This window comes from Homalodisca vitripennis, chromosome 6 (assembly GCF_021130785.1).
Source record: "Homalodisca vitripennis isolate AUS2020 chromosome 6, UT_GWSS_2.1, whole genome shotgun sequence".
Lineage (NCBI taxonomy): Eukaryota > Metazoa > Arthropoda > Insecta > Hemiptera > Cicadellidae > Homalodisca > Homalodisca vitripennis.
Genome location: NC_060212.1, coordinates 91,544,454 through 91,563,761, shown reverse-complemented (window position 1 = coordinate 91,563,761; position 19,308 = coordinate 91,544,454). Strand labels below are relative to the sequence as shown.

At 35.6% G+C, this 19,308-nt stretch overlaps 2 long non-coding RNA genes across 2 annotated transcripts in view; one reads left to right on the top strand and one right to left on the bottom strand.

Moving 5' to 3' along the window:
• On the bottom strand, nt 1-433 carry LOC124364551. Its single transcript, XR_006922631.1, has 2 exons — nt 375-433; nt 1-133 (listed from the first exon to the last, which is right to left on the bottom strand). It is a non-coding gene; the product is annotated as an uncharacterized LOC124364551 (long non-coding RNA).
• A 16,316-nt stretch (nt 434-16,749) lies between these two features.
• LOC124364550 overlaps nt 16,750-19,308 on the top strand; it is a 35,736-nt gene continuing 33,177 nt past the window's right edge. Inside the window, exon 1 of the long non-coding RNA XR_006922630.1 lies at nt 16,750-16,876. This is a non-coding gene — a long non-coding RNA (uncharacterized LOC124364550). The remainder of the gene's footprint in view (nt 16,877-19,308) is intronic.

Here is a 19,308-nt window from a genome sequence, read left to right as displayed (position 1 = left end):
CCTCTGGAATGTTGAAACTTCTTCCGACTTCTCTGATTTTCCTTTTCTCTTCTTTGACAGCCCGCAAAGCATTTTTTAGGTCATCTGGCGAGTACTTTAGGCGATCACCCTTTCGAATGTAATTTCTCGGCATCTGAGAACAAAACCACGAAAAAACAAAGATTAGGCAAACCTTTGTATATTAAGCGTGTGAGGGGGAATCAATGCGCGCAAACGCGTACATTACCCGACTGCGACCATGTGCGAATAAACCTAACCTAAAATATGCAACTGAACTAATCTAAAGACCAATCATATACCGAAACACGCGTAAATTAACGTAGTTTAAGACTATGTACAGATTATTTAGATTGGAGAAATGATGTTAGGCTTACCTTCTTATTTCCTGATGAGAGAAAATTATAAGAAAATCACGATAAACACTTCTTTCACTTCTTTTCACTCTCATTAACAACTGCCAGTGGCGCGCCGGGTGTTGTTGTCTAGTAGTTCGCATAGCAACCGCTAGGTGCAGCACTTATCAGACATCGGATTACTATGTCCGTTTGTCTCAAACAGTGATGCGCACTATTACCCACTGCGCAGAATTACCCCACTCTCCCCTAATGTTTGTAAGTACTTTAATAAGAGTTTAGCTTTCAAAAAGTCTGTTCTGTTTCTAGACAATCAAGTAGTAGTATGATATCCTTGATCTATCTGGTGACCGTAATCTGGCCAATTCACTTGCTAATCACTGAACGAAAACATAGACAAAGTTTATAATTAATGGAAATATCTGTTTCTGATTTTTTTACGAATGTAAATTCTATTGTTTACTTTCTTATGGCGGATTTATGTATATATATATATATTTCAGTTGTATACATCGATTTGATGGACTGTATTCCAAAAATATAGTTAATATATTGTTATCTGTTAAGTACTGATGGCGAGAGAAAATAAGAGCCCTGCGTTCTGGCCTATCTGAAAATTGCAGGCGCTACTACTAGTATGTTGCCGCGCCTTGTTTCGTAATTCCATTATTGTTTCACTGTTTTGATTGATTTGCGGCCTAATTGTTATGTTTTATAAGATAATTTAAATGACGGTACTGTTTTGATCAATTAAAATTGAGCAAAATTTATGTTTGTAATAAATTCTAATAATTAGGCTCTACAGTGGTTGTAAACAAACAATAATTAAAGGAATGAATTGCTGAAATTGAAGATTTTTGTATTGTTAAGATAACAATTACTAATGTTCATATGTGTATAATGTAAATGTAGTGCTTTTATGTATATAACATTTAACATTGATATCTTACTGACTAACACAATATACAGTAAACAAAAACCTCTTACGCAAAAAAATAGGAAGATTTGTAATTGGATCAAAAACATTTGCTTCAACAGCTTTACAAATACCACGTCAAAAGAAAATAATGACATTTTGCTAGAGTTGTAAATTGTTGAATATGAAACCGAGAGAACACAGTTTAATCCTCCAATGGTAAGGATTTTCGGAAGATAACATAAAAAACTTACTGTTAGTAATGTTGAAATTAACAACCCATTATTTTACATTTAAAGTTAAACAAGTGTGTTCACATTCATTTAGAAAACATTTTGTTCTCTGTGCTTGTATCAGTGTCCATCGGCAATGGTATTGCTAATTCTTCATCATACTCAGGGTCACTAGGGTCATCCGAACTGTCAGAGCTGGAACTATCATCGTCATCTTCGCCTAGTCGTATGACGAACTCATCTATTGCGTCTTCCGTGATGCCGTCCTCCTCCCAGTACTCCTGTTCAATGTGCTGCACGTGGTCACAATAATTTTTCCACTTAGCAGGAGGCACTGAGTAAAGTGCCGTTGTCGCAAAATTTGATAGTTTCGTTAAGGACACACTACCTAAAATAATTACGGTATGAATGTTTTTGCTAAGTATAATTAAATGTCTTATTGTAATGATTACAATAATATTATTACAAATAAATTTGCAACTTTGATATTTACGTAAATATTATTTTTATTCTTTCGTCCAACAACAGCGCAGTTCACTTGGGCCCATAGTACTACTACACCAATATGAGACAATTTCCTCAAAACAACGAGTTCTTTTGTATAGGCTACTCTTGACATATCACTAAGTTTAAATATACAGTACAGGTATATCAAATACTAGTAGCTGTAACTGGCTTTGCACAGGGTATTCTTTATAATATGTGTTTTAAAAAATATTATTAAAAAAAATTTGAGTTTGTAAATAAGGACAGCTTTGTAAATTATTCACAACAGTGAATGCCTTGTTAAATAAGAAATGCAGCACCTGTGATATACTGGATTTACATAAAACGCAATACAGAAATATAAATATTTTACAAATTATTTACCTGAATCATTGTTGTGTCGAACGTATTGTTTCACTTGAACCCAGACAAACTCAATAGCGTCTCAACACAGTAAATAAACATGCCTTTTATTTCAAGTGATTATCAGATACATCTGTTTTTCATAATAACTCACGTCAACATGATACAATATATTTTAGACACTAAACTTATTTAAAACAGTTAAAAGTACAAAGTTAAAAGTATAAAACGTTCACTCCAGTGAAAAGAGGTGCTTCTTTAGCTGAAGTTTAAATTGGCGACCTTTAAGCAATTTAAGGTCACAAGGGAGACCGTTGTACAACTTTGGACCAAAATGGGAAAATCCCCTTCGACCAATCTCCAACCTCACTTTATTAAAGTGAAGTTGGTCACTCTGCCGAGTTTTGCGGCAAACGATCTCAGCACGACTGCACAGCCTCTCTGCCAGGTACCGTGGCTCCCGCTGGAACAGTACATTGTTTACAAGGCAGCAAGTCTGCATCCTACACACGGCATCCATGGTCATGAGTCCTGCAGCATCTCGAAAGGGTGACACGTGATCTCTTCGACAGAGCCCGTATACAAAACGAATTGCAGTGTTTTGCATTCTTTGAACTCGTTCTGCGTCCTCCTTTGAGATGCTATTGCCGTATGCAGGAAAGCAGTAATAAAAAATTGGTAACACGACAGACAGGACAAGACGCAGCTTAACGGACTCTGGAAGGGTGGATCTCAGCGTATACATGCCTCGCAGTCTCCCCAGTGCTCTCTGAGAAACATACGACACATGGTCAGAAAACCCCAGCCCACTGTCCAGCACAACGCCAAGCGTCTTTACAGTGTCACTTACACTCAAGTTTTCATCGCCAATCCTGATTTGCACGTTGCTCTCTTTGATACACTGCACCTGAGCCGCTGATGCTATGTAGAGAACCGTGCATTTTTTAGCGTTCAGCTTAAGACCATGTCTCTCCGACCACACTCGCATGCTCTCCAAATCTGAATTTACGTTAGCAATAGCCTCCTCCAACCCATTTAACCCAAATGGCATATGCAACTGGCAATCATCGGCATACAAATGGACTTTGCAGTGGCGCACACAGTTGTCCAGATCTGATGTGTACAATGTGAAGAGTACCGGGCCTAGACAACTTCCTTGCGGGACGCCCCTAGCTTTCACCAGAGGAGAAGAAGTCATCGTACCCATCCTCGTCATCTGTTGCCTCTCAACAAGATATGACCTAAACCAGTTTAGTGCATTATACCCGAAACCAAGAAACTTCATCTTTGCAAGCAATAAAGAATGGCTGATTGAGTCAAAAGCCTGGGAGTAGTCAAGCATGACTAGTGAACTACACCGGCCTCCGTCCCGAGTCTCAAACAAGTCACTAAACAAGTTAACCAGTGCAGTACATGTCCCGTGATGTTTCCTGAACCCAGACTGGAGTTTCGGTAGAATATTTTGCTCATCAACAAAATTCGAAATTTGTCTCACAACCAATTTTTCCACTATTTTCGACATGGCTGGTAAGATTGATATGGGTCTAAGATGAGAAACACTTGTTGGTATCTGTGTTTTTGGCAATGGTTTGACTATACTCATCTTCCATGTCTGTGGAAACTCATTTCTTGCCAAGGACATATTTACAAGGTGGGTAATGGCATCAATAGCATATGGGCTTATTGCTCTTATCATATCAATACCGATGTCGTCTGTTCCTACTGCCTTAGAGGTAATTTCATTCATTGTTGACACCACCTCTTTTTGTGAAACTATCCTAAACTTAAACTCGTTAGTTAGTCCTACCCTTCTGTTCGTATCATAAAACTGCTCCAATGCTTCATCAGGTTCGCAAGACGTGCCCATCTCTGTGAAGTACTTGTTTATATCATTAGTATTCATGTTTGGAGGCAGTTTTTGATCTTTTGACCCCACTATACCATTCTGCCGTAAGCATTTCCAGAAAATACTGGAGTCTCTACAATTGGCCAGTTTATCTTCAAAATATCTTTTCTTTGCCGATCTTATAGCGCTATTCAGTGTGTTTCTGACTCTTTTATATTCTGACCAGTTAGCATCATTCTGATTCCTAAGAAACTGCCTCTTCAACCTGGTTTTCACTTTTGTGAGTTCTATAACTTCTCGGGTTCTCCAGGGGGCCTTATTTTTTGTTACTCTTTTAGTAACAATTGGAGCATGTTTGTCAAAAATGCTTTTAATGTTGGAAGCTATGAAATATTCTATATCATCAACACCGCTGAGATCACATGCTCTACTCCAATCCACTTCAGCAGCCATTGCCAATGTTTCATTCAGATTAAATTTGGAGTAATCTCTGTACCTTATCAACTTGGCCTGAGTCTTCTCTTGCTCGAATCTTAAGTCACAATATATGAGTCTGTGGTCTGTTATTCTCAATCCTCGATGATCAATAATACTTGATGTGTCTATAACTCCACACTTTTCTACTTTGGTAGCTTTGTCAGCAATCAGATGATCAATCAATGTTTCTGAAGTGCTTGTTACTCTAGTCGGCTCACTGATGTGCTGTACAACGTTGTGAGACTTAATCAGACGACGAAGGTAGCCAGCAGCACTGCAGGTATTGGACATCAGATCAACGTTGATGTCACCCAAACAGACGACAGAGTTAACCTCAACAGCCATGTCCACAAAAAAAGACTGGAACAGAGATTTTAGGCAAGTGTAGTTCACATCAGGCGGTCTGTAGACGATGGCAACCCCTAGTTTACACTCTCTCATTCTGACAATAAGCGAAATGTGTTCAATACTAGGGTCAACTTCGGCCAGCTCGACTCGCTCAAATCTAAGACAGTCCTTGATGTAAACGGCAACGCCACCACCAGGCTGCAGACTGCGGTCAGCTCTCAAAAAAGTATAACCCGGCATCTCGTAACTGAGAGAAGGAGTATAAGGGTCAAGCCATGTCTCAGTGACACCAATTACCTCAAAATCGAAATCTTGCACAAGGGCATGGAGTTCATCAAATCCAGTGTTGAGGGAGCGCATATTGACATGAGCCAATCTAAAATTGCTCCCTCTTACTGCCCGTTTCCCGGAATCGGAGGTGTCTGTGAGTTGGAGATTGAGCTTAGGGGGTATACTGCAGCAGAATGCTCAGTCTCGAGCCTGAGACTAAAGTCCATCACAGCTTCAAAGAGTGCCGCCAGCCGCGCCACACCTCTCCTGTTTAGGTGTCTGCCATCCCGGCCAAGATCTCGCCTCGCAACCCAACAGTTCGCCTCCACAAATGTGACACCAAAGTTGTGACACATTATTTCAAGCTGACTGTTAAAATAAAAAAAGAGCTTTGTAGCCAATATCTGATCGAATGAGAACGCTGTTTACAAATATTTTGGAATTTGGAAAATGTTTTTTAGTTGTAAACAGCAAGTCAGCCATACTGTGGAGAGCCTGTTTTTTTCCGTGTCCTCCGTTGTACCCCGGACCCCCCCTGTAACCTCTCCTCAGGTTGTTGGTGCCTGCATGAAGATGAATAAAAGACAGATCTTGATTAACATAGTTCAGCAACCTTTCTTTGACATTTACAATACGAGCTCCAGGACAGCATTCTAGCATAGCACCCTTATACACACACTTTAGGCTGGCCTGGCGTACTAGAGAATCACCGATAATCAACATTTTACCTGAACTAGCAGCTACGTTGTCTACAATTTTTTCATTAGGAGCCTCTAAATTGACAGTGCTTTGGGCATCACAACAACCTGAGGCATCACCACCACAGAGATCGTCAGGGCCAACGCCGAGATCCTTCAGAGGGGTCTCAGAGAGCGTGGCAGGGGAAGGCGTCAGCGTATCAACTGAAAAGTTGACCCGCGCCTCCAACCCCGCAATCTGAGCCCTCAAACAAACCAGCTCCGCCTCGAGCACCTCTATGGTAGTCAACAAACACTTTCTTTCTTCACCCAAAGCTTCCACTTTTGCTTTATTGTCTACTAATACCTTATCTATATTTCCTACATCTAACTGTACATTTTCCTTAATTCTATCACTTAGAGCTAGATTTTGTTCCGTCAATTCTTTACACTGTTGTTTAAGGCCCATGATGATCTCAGTCGACTCATCCTCCAACAAATTGCACTCCACAGATTTTTCTCTGAAACTGCAGTTGAGAGTCTGCACTCTATTCTCAGCAGCTTCAAGGTCCCTATTACGAGAACTGAGTTCTTTCTCCAGGTCACTAATTTGTTTACACTTTACATTAAGCTGGTTCATTATTTTAGTAATATGTGGGACAATGTTTTTTATGGCATTCTCACCAAAATTAGTGGATATGGCTTTTAGTTCAATATGAAGATGAGAAGCAATATGAATCACTTCATTATCGATAAAATATAGGCCGTCAGTCATGTTTAGCAGGTCAGAAGATCGAGTTATTATAGGCATGTTATAACGTATTTCTGATTCAGAGACAGATATTAAATGTTAACAAAACAGTTATAAATAACTAATAACTAACAATAAATAAATAGCAGCCAATAAATGTATTAAAAATTGGTCAGCAGTCAATAATTATTAAGTAGGTCAATACTTAAATAGATTGTTATATATGACAAATAATAAATAAATAACATGTCCATTCATATATACAAATTGGTCATTACATTAAAAGCAGGCAATAATTAACAGACAATGAATCACAGTTAATAAATAAAACAGCAGTCAATAAATAAATAGCAACCAATCGTTATATTAAAATTGGTCAACATTCCATAATTATATCCCAAATGGTCAATAGTTTATAAAAATATATAACAGACAATAAATAAATAATAAGAGGTTAAAATCAAATATACAAATAGGTAATTAAAATTAAAATCAGGCAATAACTAACAGAACAATAAATAAATAACAATTTACAATAAATAAATAACAACAACAACAATTAACAGTCAATAAATGTATAAAAAATTGTTCAATAAATAATATTAGGAAATAATAACGTCAATTTTGTTAATTAATATTGTTCTGTACTATTCTAAATTATGCAGTCGGTGCAACGGAAACAGACTTGACGGTATGCGAGACAGTCTAGACGCCTGCAGGGTGGTAGCCGCAGTAAGGCAATCAGGGCAGCATGCGTGTTGTGTCTCCGGCCGGCACGGCGCAGTGGGCGTTATTTCTGTGCGGGACTACCAGTGCTGTTACGTTGGTACAGCAGCCGAGCAGACCAGCGTGCGGCGTGTACTGATCAGCTGTGCGCTAATACTACTGTATTCCTGTTGTTACAGCCGCTCTCGGCAAATACACTTTCAGAGTTAGTAACAGTTTCTGACATTAATATACTCACAAAGTATAGTAAGCGTTATTATACCACAGCATGAGTTCTTAAAAAAATATTTATTAAACCACTCAACTCACAATAAAGTCATAGACACTTGTTATTAAATAATAAAACGGGAGCGATGTTCCGTTCGACCAACTACTGCAGAACAGGTCTGCCACCTCCTTGCCAGTATGACCTTTTTCTTTCAGCAAGTTGTCAATCTTGTAGATCTTTCTGGGTGGCTTCAATCTTTGAACCGCTTCATACAACACTGATTTTCTTGTTGCCTTTTCATCGTAGGATTCCCCATGTCTTTGCAGCCACTCTATCATGACGTGTTTTGTAGCCCTTTTACTGGGTACTTTATCTACCTGTTCCCCGTGATAAGGCGCGTTATCAATCACTACAACAGAGTCATCAGGTAGATTTGGCAGCACACGCTATTTTATCCACTTTTCAAAGTTCACACCATTCATCTGTCCATGGTAGTCTCCCGTGGAACAGTTAGCTTTGTAGATGAGGTGACCACCTTTCAAAAAGCCATCCTGAGATCCTATGTCCACAACGATCACGCGGTTTGCTGCGATCATGTCCGGCAATACTCCATCCACTTCAAGACTTTGCCAACACCTTTCAAACGTTAAATTAGAGTCAATCCACGTCTCATCCAGGTAAAATATCTTCTTCTTATTGTCTCGGCACTTGTTAATGTTTCGCAGATACTCCATTTTCCGTACTCCATGTTCCGAACATTTTGCATTTAAAATACAATTAATTAAAAATAACAGTACAAATACTAATAAAACAGCAACAACAGTAAAGATTAAAACAAAAATAACAAATCAACAATGTCTATTGAATTCAATCAATACTTCAGAGCACTGACAGACTGAAATAAAGGGCTTGTCTAAGATGATTCACACTCTGCAGGAATACCACATTACTGAAAACAAATAACTCCATTGCTAGGATAAACTATTCGCAGGGTTGGCTGTGGGGCGAAGCGCCTGAAATTACCGCGCGGCAACACACTAGTACACAGCTGTGCGCCGGCACGGGCCAGGTCTGTTCTTTTCTCTCGCCACCAGTATTGAATAGCCAGTGGCGGATTTCCCATTAGGCACGATAGGCAACTGCCTAGGGGCCGCAGGTCTAAAGGGGCCGCAAACCCCAAAAATAAAAAAAGATTTTCCTCCAGTACATAAAATTGTTTTATTCATATAAAACGAGTTTTTCAATGTACAGTAGACTAGACTCCCGATTTACCGCGAGCGGGTTAACCGCGATGCTATCCGCAACGAAAATAAAAATAAACCGTAAATTTACGCTACACAAGAATTGTAGCAATTTAAATGCGCGATCGCCTTCGTTCATCTTTCCGCGCCCCGTCTATAGCGCCATCCTTCCGTACACTCAGTATAGTTGCCGCGCCCGCGCCAGACGACCAATCGCAGAGTAAGTTAAAAAAGGCAAAAGATGATGCTGCCTCTAAATTATTAGATAAAACCCCTAAACTAAACACATTTTTCATAACCTCCAAAACACTTAAATTTGACAGCAAAGCGACTGGAGAAGGATCAGGGACAAATGCATTACAAGACGTGTCTACACGTAGTTGTAGCTCGGAAAAAAGCCCTGAAAGTAGTTTTTTAAGTAATGAACAAGACGCCCTTTACGATGATGATAAATACAAACACTCAGTTACACACAGCCTTCCGGATTCAAATCCACAAATACAGTCTACCAGTAGTCTTAATGTACCAGAGAAGAATGTTAACTCTGATTTAACTGATCCAAACTGTTGGGGGCCATTGACCAACGAAATGAAAAACATTATAATTAAAAGCTTACCAAAGCACCTATAAAAAATTACAGATTGTGACTTTTCAACATCTAAGCGTGTGTATCAGATAAAACAACGCGTTATGCCAACAAGAGCATGCTGTTAACGCGCATGAAAAATGGACAATTACAAAAGAGGGAATGGCTGATGTATTCACACTCTGCAGGTTCTTTTTATTGTGTCCCTTGTACCCTATTTCACAATGAATCAATTAATTGTGACACTGCTTTTACAAATGGATTTAATGATTGGAAGAATGTAAGCCGCCTTTCACAACATGAAAAAAGTTCAGCTCATAGAAATAACATCCTTTCTTTTGTTAAGTGAGGAAATGTTCTTGGTAAAATTGATTCTGCATTGCATCAATAGTACATGAAAGAAGTGGACTACTGGCGTAAAGTTTTATCACGCGTTATTCACGTAATAAAGTTCCTTGGGTCTCGGGGATTGGCCTTTCGGGGTTCTAAGAATGAAGTGTTTGGTTCTTATCAAATGGGAACTTCATGGGAATACTAGAGGTTGTAGCTGAGTATGACGATTTTTTAAAAGCACATCTTCAAACGCATGGCAATCCTGGAACAGGAAAAGTGAGTTACTTGTCAACAACGATATGCAATGAACTGGCTGAAATAATGCATAAAAAATGGTTTCAACCATCGTCGAGGAGTTAAAATTAAGCAAATACTATTCTATCAGTATTGATTCTACACCCGATGTAACTCATCATGATCAGTTAACATTTATTGTTCGTTACATTTTAGATGATGGGTGTCCAATAGAAAGATTTTTGAGCTTTATCAGAATAGACGATCACACTGGTGCCGGAATGGAAGAAGTTATTTTGAACATGTTGGCTTCCCTAAAAATACCCTTAGGTGATATGAGAGGCCAGTCGTACGACAATGCCGCGAATATGTCTGGTCAGTACTCAGGACTTCAATCACGAATCAAAGGCCACAATCCACTTGCGGAATTCATTCCATGTTCCGCTCATTCATTGAATTTAGTAGGAAGGAACACATGCAGCTAGCTCTTGCCTTCAAGCAACCAAGTTATTTATGTTTATACAAGAACTGTATGTTTTCTTTAGTGCATCAACTTCAAGATTGGTGACCATTGAAAACCTGATAAAGGACAGCGATAGTAAACAAAAGCTTTTACCTAAGAGATTTAATGCTACAAGGTGGTTAGCCAAGTGGAATGCTTCAAGAGCTTTAATTGTTAACTACTGGGAGTTTCATGCAGCACTTGAAAAAATAGCGGAGAACCCACAAGAAAAACCCGAATGTAGAGTTGCAGGTGAGGGTCTATGCAATTCGTTTGGCAAAATTGAAATAGCAATACTACTGGTAGTTTGGAATGATATCCTTGAACGTTTCAACGCTGCTAGTAAATCATGCAAAGCACAAGTGCTGACTTGGGAATGGTTTGTAATCTGTATAAATCACTTAAAGACTACGTACAGACCCTTAGAGAGAGATATCGTTAATATGAACAGAAGGGTATGGAATTAATAAAAAGTGAGGTAGCTAACTGCGAGGAAGACACGAAAAGGAGAAGGAAGAGAAATAGAATGTCAGACGAAGACGAATTAAATGGCACTGATAATGATACCAGTAGCTTTGATGGAAGACAAAACATGATTGTAAATACATTTTATATTGTTACTGACAATATAACCCAGGAATTAGACAACAGGTCAAAAATTTATTTTGATCAAAATGAGGTTTTTGGTGTTTTGTATAACATGGACAAACTAAATGATGAAGAAATTCGTCAAAAAGCGTGTGGTTTGGTGGATAAATAATCCTCGGATCTCAAATCTGAACTTGGGGAAGAATTGATCTATTTTAAAGCGTTTGTGGAAGAAGCTGAAGGTATAGAAGAAAACGCAAAAGAACATCATTTACCTGCCTACTATTTAAAATTTATCAGGCAGAAACAACTGATAACACTCTTCCCAAACATTGATACTGCACTAAAAATCTTATTATGCATGATATCTTCAAATGCATCGGGAGAACGGTCATTCAGCATTCTCAAACGTGTGAAGAATTACCTACGCAACTCAACCACTGACACCAGGCTGTCCAGCCTAGTTGGGTTTTCTGCAAATGCTGAACTGTTGAATGAACTGAACTTTGATGATATTGTAGACGAGTTTGCTGCATTAAAAGCTAGAAAAGTTGATTTGTAAGGAAATATAAAACATAAAACTATTCATGTAATCAATGTATAATGTCACTAATATGATTTGAATATTATAAAGTGTACAAAGCCACTAACTTAGTTTTAATTTTAAGTCCCAACCTTTTTTATTTTGTGTAGTTCTGTTTTTTTAGGTAGGGGGGGCAGCAATTTAACATGTGCCTAGGGGCCGCTAAGGTCATAATCCACCACTGTGTATAGCTATCATTATTTGACTCATTACAATGTGCAGGAATAAAATATGTGGGGGAAAATGTATATTCTTTCAACAGAAAACACAATGCAGATAAATAACAATTTGGTAAATATATTTATTGTGCTAAATAAATACCTCGTAGTATTTAACAGGTTTTCTGTCTGGATGGACAATACTTTCAAGTTTGTAGGATGTCAGTAAGATGTCACATGTCAATCATCACTCTATGAGTTGCCAATCCTATGACGTCATGTTGTACTCGAGTGACGTATGGCCATTTGTACATAAATACCTTTGTTAATCTACTCGTTTCCAGAAATTCTATAATTATTGACAGCTTTATTTATTGGAAATAAAAAGCGTTAAATAACTTGCCTTTTAATTCAGAGTTACTTGGGTGGTTGAAATTAGTTACAAAGACTTAGTTATTAAGTATTTTACTACCTCCTGAGACTTTATGGAAAATCTAGCGTGAAAGGAAGGTCAGTAAAATAAATCTATTTTATTATTTCTCTTTAACTTTAACTACCGATTTTCGGTTCATAAAGAGTGTTCTTTTGATTGATTTTATGGAACGTGGGACAACACCTTCGACTGATGTTTTCTACGAAACGCCCAACAAACTGAGACATCTAGAACAAACGAAGCGAGAAAGTGTTATCTGGCGTAATCTTTCTTCACGATAACGCGCGTCCAAAAACCGAGGAAGAAATTCAATATTTTCTAGCGACTACTTTCTTATCAGACTCTTGAAACGGTGGTTCGGTGGACAATGATTTGAAACCGAAGATGAACTAAAGAACGACGTTGTCAACTAGTTTAACTTTCAGGCGGCGAGCTTCATGCTCAATGGTTAGCTGGTACAATGATACAAAAATGTGTACATGTGAACGGCTAATATGCAGAGAAGTGAAGTAAGTTTGTAGCTAACTAGTTGTGTTAATGAAATTTATTTCGTGACTTAATTTATTTCAGGTGTCTATGGTTTTCCTGTCACCAAACGGCTCTTACTTTAATAATACTCCTCGTATAGTTGTGGTAAAACAAAACATCACTTGATGGAGACATATATCAAGAGATAATTTCAGTAATTCGTATTGGAGAAAAGATCGTAAGAGAAAGTGAAGGACTTACACCTTCGTTCTCAATATTAGAACTCTCTAATCTCAGGGCATGGCCTTCAAAACAGCATAAATTACCAGAAAAAAACAAAAATTGCCAATGGTATGTACACTACAGCCCACGCAATTAATTTTTTTTTATCTCTAGTCAGCCAATTTATAGATAATTGATTTATTTATACAAGATAGCGGATAGTCAGATAGTAAGCACTCCCCAAGTGTCATGTAACAGGCTTGGATGAGAGTGCATGCAAAGCTCTATAGCCCATTTCATCTGGTTGGAATATGTCACATCTTGAAAGGTCATATGCTTATGATCAGTTTATTTACAAAATATGTATTTATTCTTCCGTTTTATCGCGTTATCATTGTACTATAAAATTAGCAATGGCACTATGGCTCATGAGGTCACTGTCATCATAACATCTACAGTCAAAATGTGGACCTGACTGAACTTCAATTGGCTTCTGACAATATTTTAGACTTTATTATAGAAAATCTTATCGGCTTCTTGATAAGTCTGTGATAGTTTGATTTTTGTCACTATCAGCATACCTCATAATTGTGAAATCAAAATATTAAGCCTACCTCTTAATATCAAGCAAAAAATATTAAGCAGCTCTGAGTTGGTAAAATTTTTTACAGCTCCAACTTCTGAGAGTAGAAAAAAGTTTAATTTTTATTTATTTATCAATTATTTTGCCAATTGTAATAATCTTAATTATACCCAACCAGAGGTAAGCTTTCATTTCAATACTTATATCTTATAAACAGCTCTTATGTGTTATAAGACCAGGGTTTGTTTTGTAACACGTTACTCCAGACCATGATTGGAGTAAACCTGTTATATTTGAAAATATACTGTAATACCAAAAGCAAACTCTAAAGGAACGCGTTCAATTCTTAACAATTTTAAAATTAATGTTAACACCACATTTTTTAACTTTTTATTTATTAATATTGATGTACTGTTAAGGATTTCAGATGATTTTGGTTCTTGATACATAGTGTAAGGATCTCTGGCAGAGGTTTTAGTGTCAGAAAACGGAACGGAAAGTTTTTGTTGATGGCTCTTCGACGACTTCAATCAACGAGCTGAAAGATTCTTAAGGTAATGCGTTGTTTTTAATTCTTCTCATCGCAGTTATATTCAGGCTGCTCCTTTGTATATTCCTAACAGCTACTATCTCTGTAACAAAATACGTGCACTAAGTATGGCTACAGATTACACAAGATTCAAAACGTTAATTTTATTGCGTTTTTTTGTACACATATTTTAAAATAACTAGACAATTTAAATAAACACATACGATAGTTTTTGTACCGTACTTTCAAGTAACTTAGTGCAAATGTCAATGTTCATACATCATTATTTATGTTAAAATCGAAGAATAATCATAAAATTAGTTTTTAAATGCTTTGTTGGGCTTTGACACATCTAAGGCAGTAGGATTAACACTATAAAGAATAATAAAATGATGTTAGTCCAGCTAAAGTGAGATTAGGTAAATCCACAATGAAAGTCTGAAATACACACTTACTCTAGGAAAAATCTCTTTTGTGTATTAAGATAATTACTAGCTTGGCAAAAAAACAGTTTGAACGATTGTAAAAAAACATTTGTCCAACCACTCAAAATCAGATAATTTAATAAAATCTGCTCACTGTGTCATAAATATAAGCACATAAGCATATTTAACTTGGAATTTTGAACAGTCTAAAACGTTTACGAAATCATATAGCCTACCTTTTTATCTTATAACTCATATTGCTTTTACTAATTTTTTTGCCTAATCACTATTTTAACTACTAACTATTTGAGAGTGTTAGAAAGTGGCAGAATGGCAAGAACATCAATTATGCAGTGGTAAAAAACAATAGTGTAAGATATTGTCTAATACAGGTTTTAACTCAGATTCAAGTGTTCTGGATTTTCCTAGAATTAGGAAACTAGGATTAAGGAACACACTATTAGTGATCCCACAGATCGTTACATAGTGAATGAAGTTTCTTCTTCTTATTGCTTTTATAAAACATCATTTTAAAATAATATTAAAATCCTGTTTCTCTACTTTGAATAAAATAAGATAATTTTAAGATCCTAATAAATATGTACCTAAATATGTTACCTTAAAAATATACAAGTAGTTTTATTTGCACTTTTTACACTCTTTAAATACAGACGACACAAGAAGCATAGTTTCAGTTCAAGAAATTGTTGGAAAAACTGCCTTTTACTAAAGTTTCTTTTACTAAATTTCTTCTTTTGAGCACAGAAGACACTGATTAAAGGCTAGCATACAAAAGACGGCTTACGATCTGTTGCTAAGAGAAAATAAGCTAAAGTTATAGTGTGTAAACACAAAATCCTTTACACTTTTTACCACGGTGGTAATAACTATTATTGGTTTTCTAGAGCACTGAGTATTGTTCGACAGTTACGTAAAGATGAAAGTGCTCCTAACCCCAACAACAACATGAGAGGGTTTCAGGGGTTGTGTGTCTAAGGGCTGGATTACGCGGTCTAAGTGCCTCTTAAAGGACCAGCTATGTGAGCCTGAGAACGTTTAATTAAACCTTGCTGGTAAAGCACAAGAACATTATCCTTCTAGTTTTGGTGTATTACATCGTTTATTTACCAAGTTAGTTATAATATATCATTAATTTAACAACTAAATACTACATCTTATTGCAAAACGATGATGACACGTAAAATTATTAAAAGTTTAATAAAAACGTTGGTCCAAAATAATAAACCTGCAAACTTTCAAGACGTCAAAATAATTTATAAATTAAAATAAATATTATAATAACACTAACAATATTTTTTTAATACGTTCTCTCAAAGAAATAAAATCATTTTTCAAAACTACGAGTATATAGTATTTGTAATTTCAATATATCTATAGTGGTGGGACAGATCTGAACATTACTACGTATATACCTATATATATATATGTGTATATATATATATATATACATAACAATATATATATATATATATATATATATTTATTTATTTATTTATTTATTTATATACATATCAAAATATTTTGTGACGTTAATGAACTAAAGGACCGGATGCGGGTTTTTATATCATTCATTCCTCCTGGCATGTGTGTATTAGCCTCATATGCTTCTGTGAAATATTTTATTTTATTTGTAGATCATATTTAATTATGTTTAGGTTATAGAAAGAATACATTAATTAAACTGTATCTCATCGTTAATGAATGTAATGTACGTTATCAGAGAAAATTATATAAATTGTTCAATAAGGTGACTGTAGACTGTGTAGTTTAACTCGATGGATTAATTGTAGTATGTTACGAATATGGAAATACCACGACCAAAATTGGGTATTTTCTTAGCTAAGAACAGAAAGCTTTAAGCTTAAGGACAGAATTCATTGTTTTATTACCAAAATTAACGTATTCAAAACAAATCGTATATTTATAAAAAATTAATACCCAAAATGCCAAGCGCTAATCTCGAGAACAGTTAGACCAATACCACTAATTCATTGTTAATATTCTTCAAAAGGTAAGGAAATCCATGAAGACGCCAAAAGAGACTCTAAGAATATATTTTTTTTATTATTGATATTTATTATTCATAATCCAAAGGTAACTGACGCTAATCAGCTGACCTTAGAATATTTAGTCCCATTGAACAACAAGCGTTTAGCCTCAGCATTAAAATGTGTTTTTGTAATAAAACAGATGTTTAGTTATTATTGAGAGTAATTTGCAGTATTAAAAAGTAAATTTAAATATTTTGTATTTTCTTTAGTGTAGAAGGTTAAAGTATAAAATTACATTTCAAGAGTTACAAACTTCTTGGTCGAGGTAATAACAACCAACTATTATTGAAATAAGTAGTAATGGGGCAAAGTTCTAGTAATTTTATCTGATTATACAAAGTATGATTAGAATAATTAAGAAAGTTTTTCAGCAATAATGTATAGGAGGCAATACATAGAATGACCTTTAAGATTAAAAATCCCTAAATTAATGTTTATAGTATTCCTACTGGACTAAGTTAGATACTGAAGATGCATAATTAGTATTTAATTTGAATAATTGTACTGAATCATTTGTCTGGAAAATCTAATGGTTTGTAATAACTCGCATAAGTACAGGAGATCCGTATCGACCATCGACTTGTACAACAGTATGTTAATTAACGGTTCAGCTCAAGATTCTGGGTATTCAAAACGTGAGCCAAGCTTTCTTATATAGATACCTTATACCATAATCGTATAAGGTTTCTAAAAAAGTGGTCTTTGTTTGAATCAGAGTTGTTTTTGTAGACATACAATTTTAATTATTTTTCTACTTCGTATTTTCTGAGGTTTCGTATACTGCCGTCACGATAAAACCATATCAGATAAGCCTACCAAAAACCACTAGTGGAATGAAATTTTGTGTAAATATTACCTAAGACCCTTCTCATATACGATGACCAATAAAAACATGACAATAGCGATATAAAACAATGTTTTCCATAATTTAAACTCCCGTTATTTAAAAAGCACATGATAAATATATTGTAATAACTAAAATAAATGTTCCTGCTTATTACTTCTAGAGAACAAATTACTTTTAACCGTTGCTTGGAAGTAAAAGAACGAAATTTCTCCTCAGATGCAAACCATGACAACATTTTATCTTCTATTAGTTGATACTGGCTAACGAACACGCTTTGTAAGTTCTGTTTAGTAAACGTATGAAGTTTTAGAATATCTTAGAAATTATGGAAATTATCGCGTTCATCCATATTTTCGCAATGTTATTAAATACTTCTCTCAACTTTGTACTGCTGTTTGGTATTACTACATTATTTTCGGTTTTTCTCTTTGGTGCCTATGAAGAGGTCGACGTTCTGCAAGTGTAATACAAATATGACGCTTGAATCGTATTTACATTGTGTATTTTGCTAAGAATTCTTTTTCTATGTTGTGAAATATTCGTTATAAATATGTTGCTGAGATCAAACACCGCAGCAAGCTAAATACATTGTTTTCTAATTTAATTATTTTAAAATGTACACTCAGTACTAATAACATAAATTTGAATTATCTTAACGGTAATAAATCTAATTATCCTCAAGAGGGTTCACTTCTGGCTGGATTAAACTTTCCCTTCGAACATATACTGGTTACAGCGAAAAATGATCTATATCACTTAAATCTGGTCAACCTTATGGATGACCAGAAGCGGCACATCACGAACCGCAAATATCGAGATATTGGAGTGCAAGAGTAAATCAAAAGTTCTAGTCTACTACGGGAGATGAATGTTCAAGATGGTGGAATTTCCTGAGTGATAAGGGCGGTTCTAGCCTAGACTTAAACACGTAGTAATCGCTACCTGCTTTGACTGAAAGATTGGTACAGAGCCGTCCATCCATTAATGTCCAACAAGTGGCCTTTCCATTAATGTCCTTCTGCATTGATCTTGACTAGAGGCGGTCTCTTCCAAACATTAACCATCCAAAGCACACTGACACTACTGAAGCAGAGGAATGGTCCTTTAGTGATTACTTTCTCATGTTTATGTCCTAAGATAACAAAAAAAGACTGTTACTAAATATATTAAATTATATAAAGGGTATATAAATTAAAACTATGACTAATACTGTAAACTAAGGATTAGTAGGTAAAATCACTATCTTTCTTGTCGTAAAAAAGGTTAGTGTACGCTTTGATTGGAAATATAAGTACTGTAATGCATTATTTTTTAATGATCAATTCATCTTATGTTCATAATCCACATTTACATTCACTTAAGATTTAATATGATATTCACTTACTTCCATCATATCCAAATTTTTTATATCCAACACAATAAAGAGGACTATTTTAGACTTAATTAATTGAATTCAGTGTTCATTTTTACTTCATCTATAGGGCTTTTCCTAAACATTAATGCATCCTCCATAAAATAATTTAAAGTTTTCATCTTTTACATGGTATCTCTAATTTATGTAACAACACCCAAGATACCTTGACATACCATTTTTTAAATTGACCGTTTAAACATTATACTAAAAATATTATTAATATTGTTCAATGAATTATTTTACTGCATACGTATTCACAATTTGTATATGTGTATTAGCCACCAAAGTAAATTTATTTACAATTTGTATTACTACTTAAAATAATTAATAATTCATATGTAAAAGATAATGACCATCTATGTTGTGGTAGTAAAATGTTAATGTATTTGTTCAAATTAGTACAAATACTCTGTAAATTATATATTTCCCTACACAC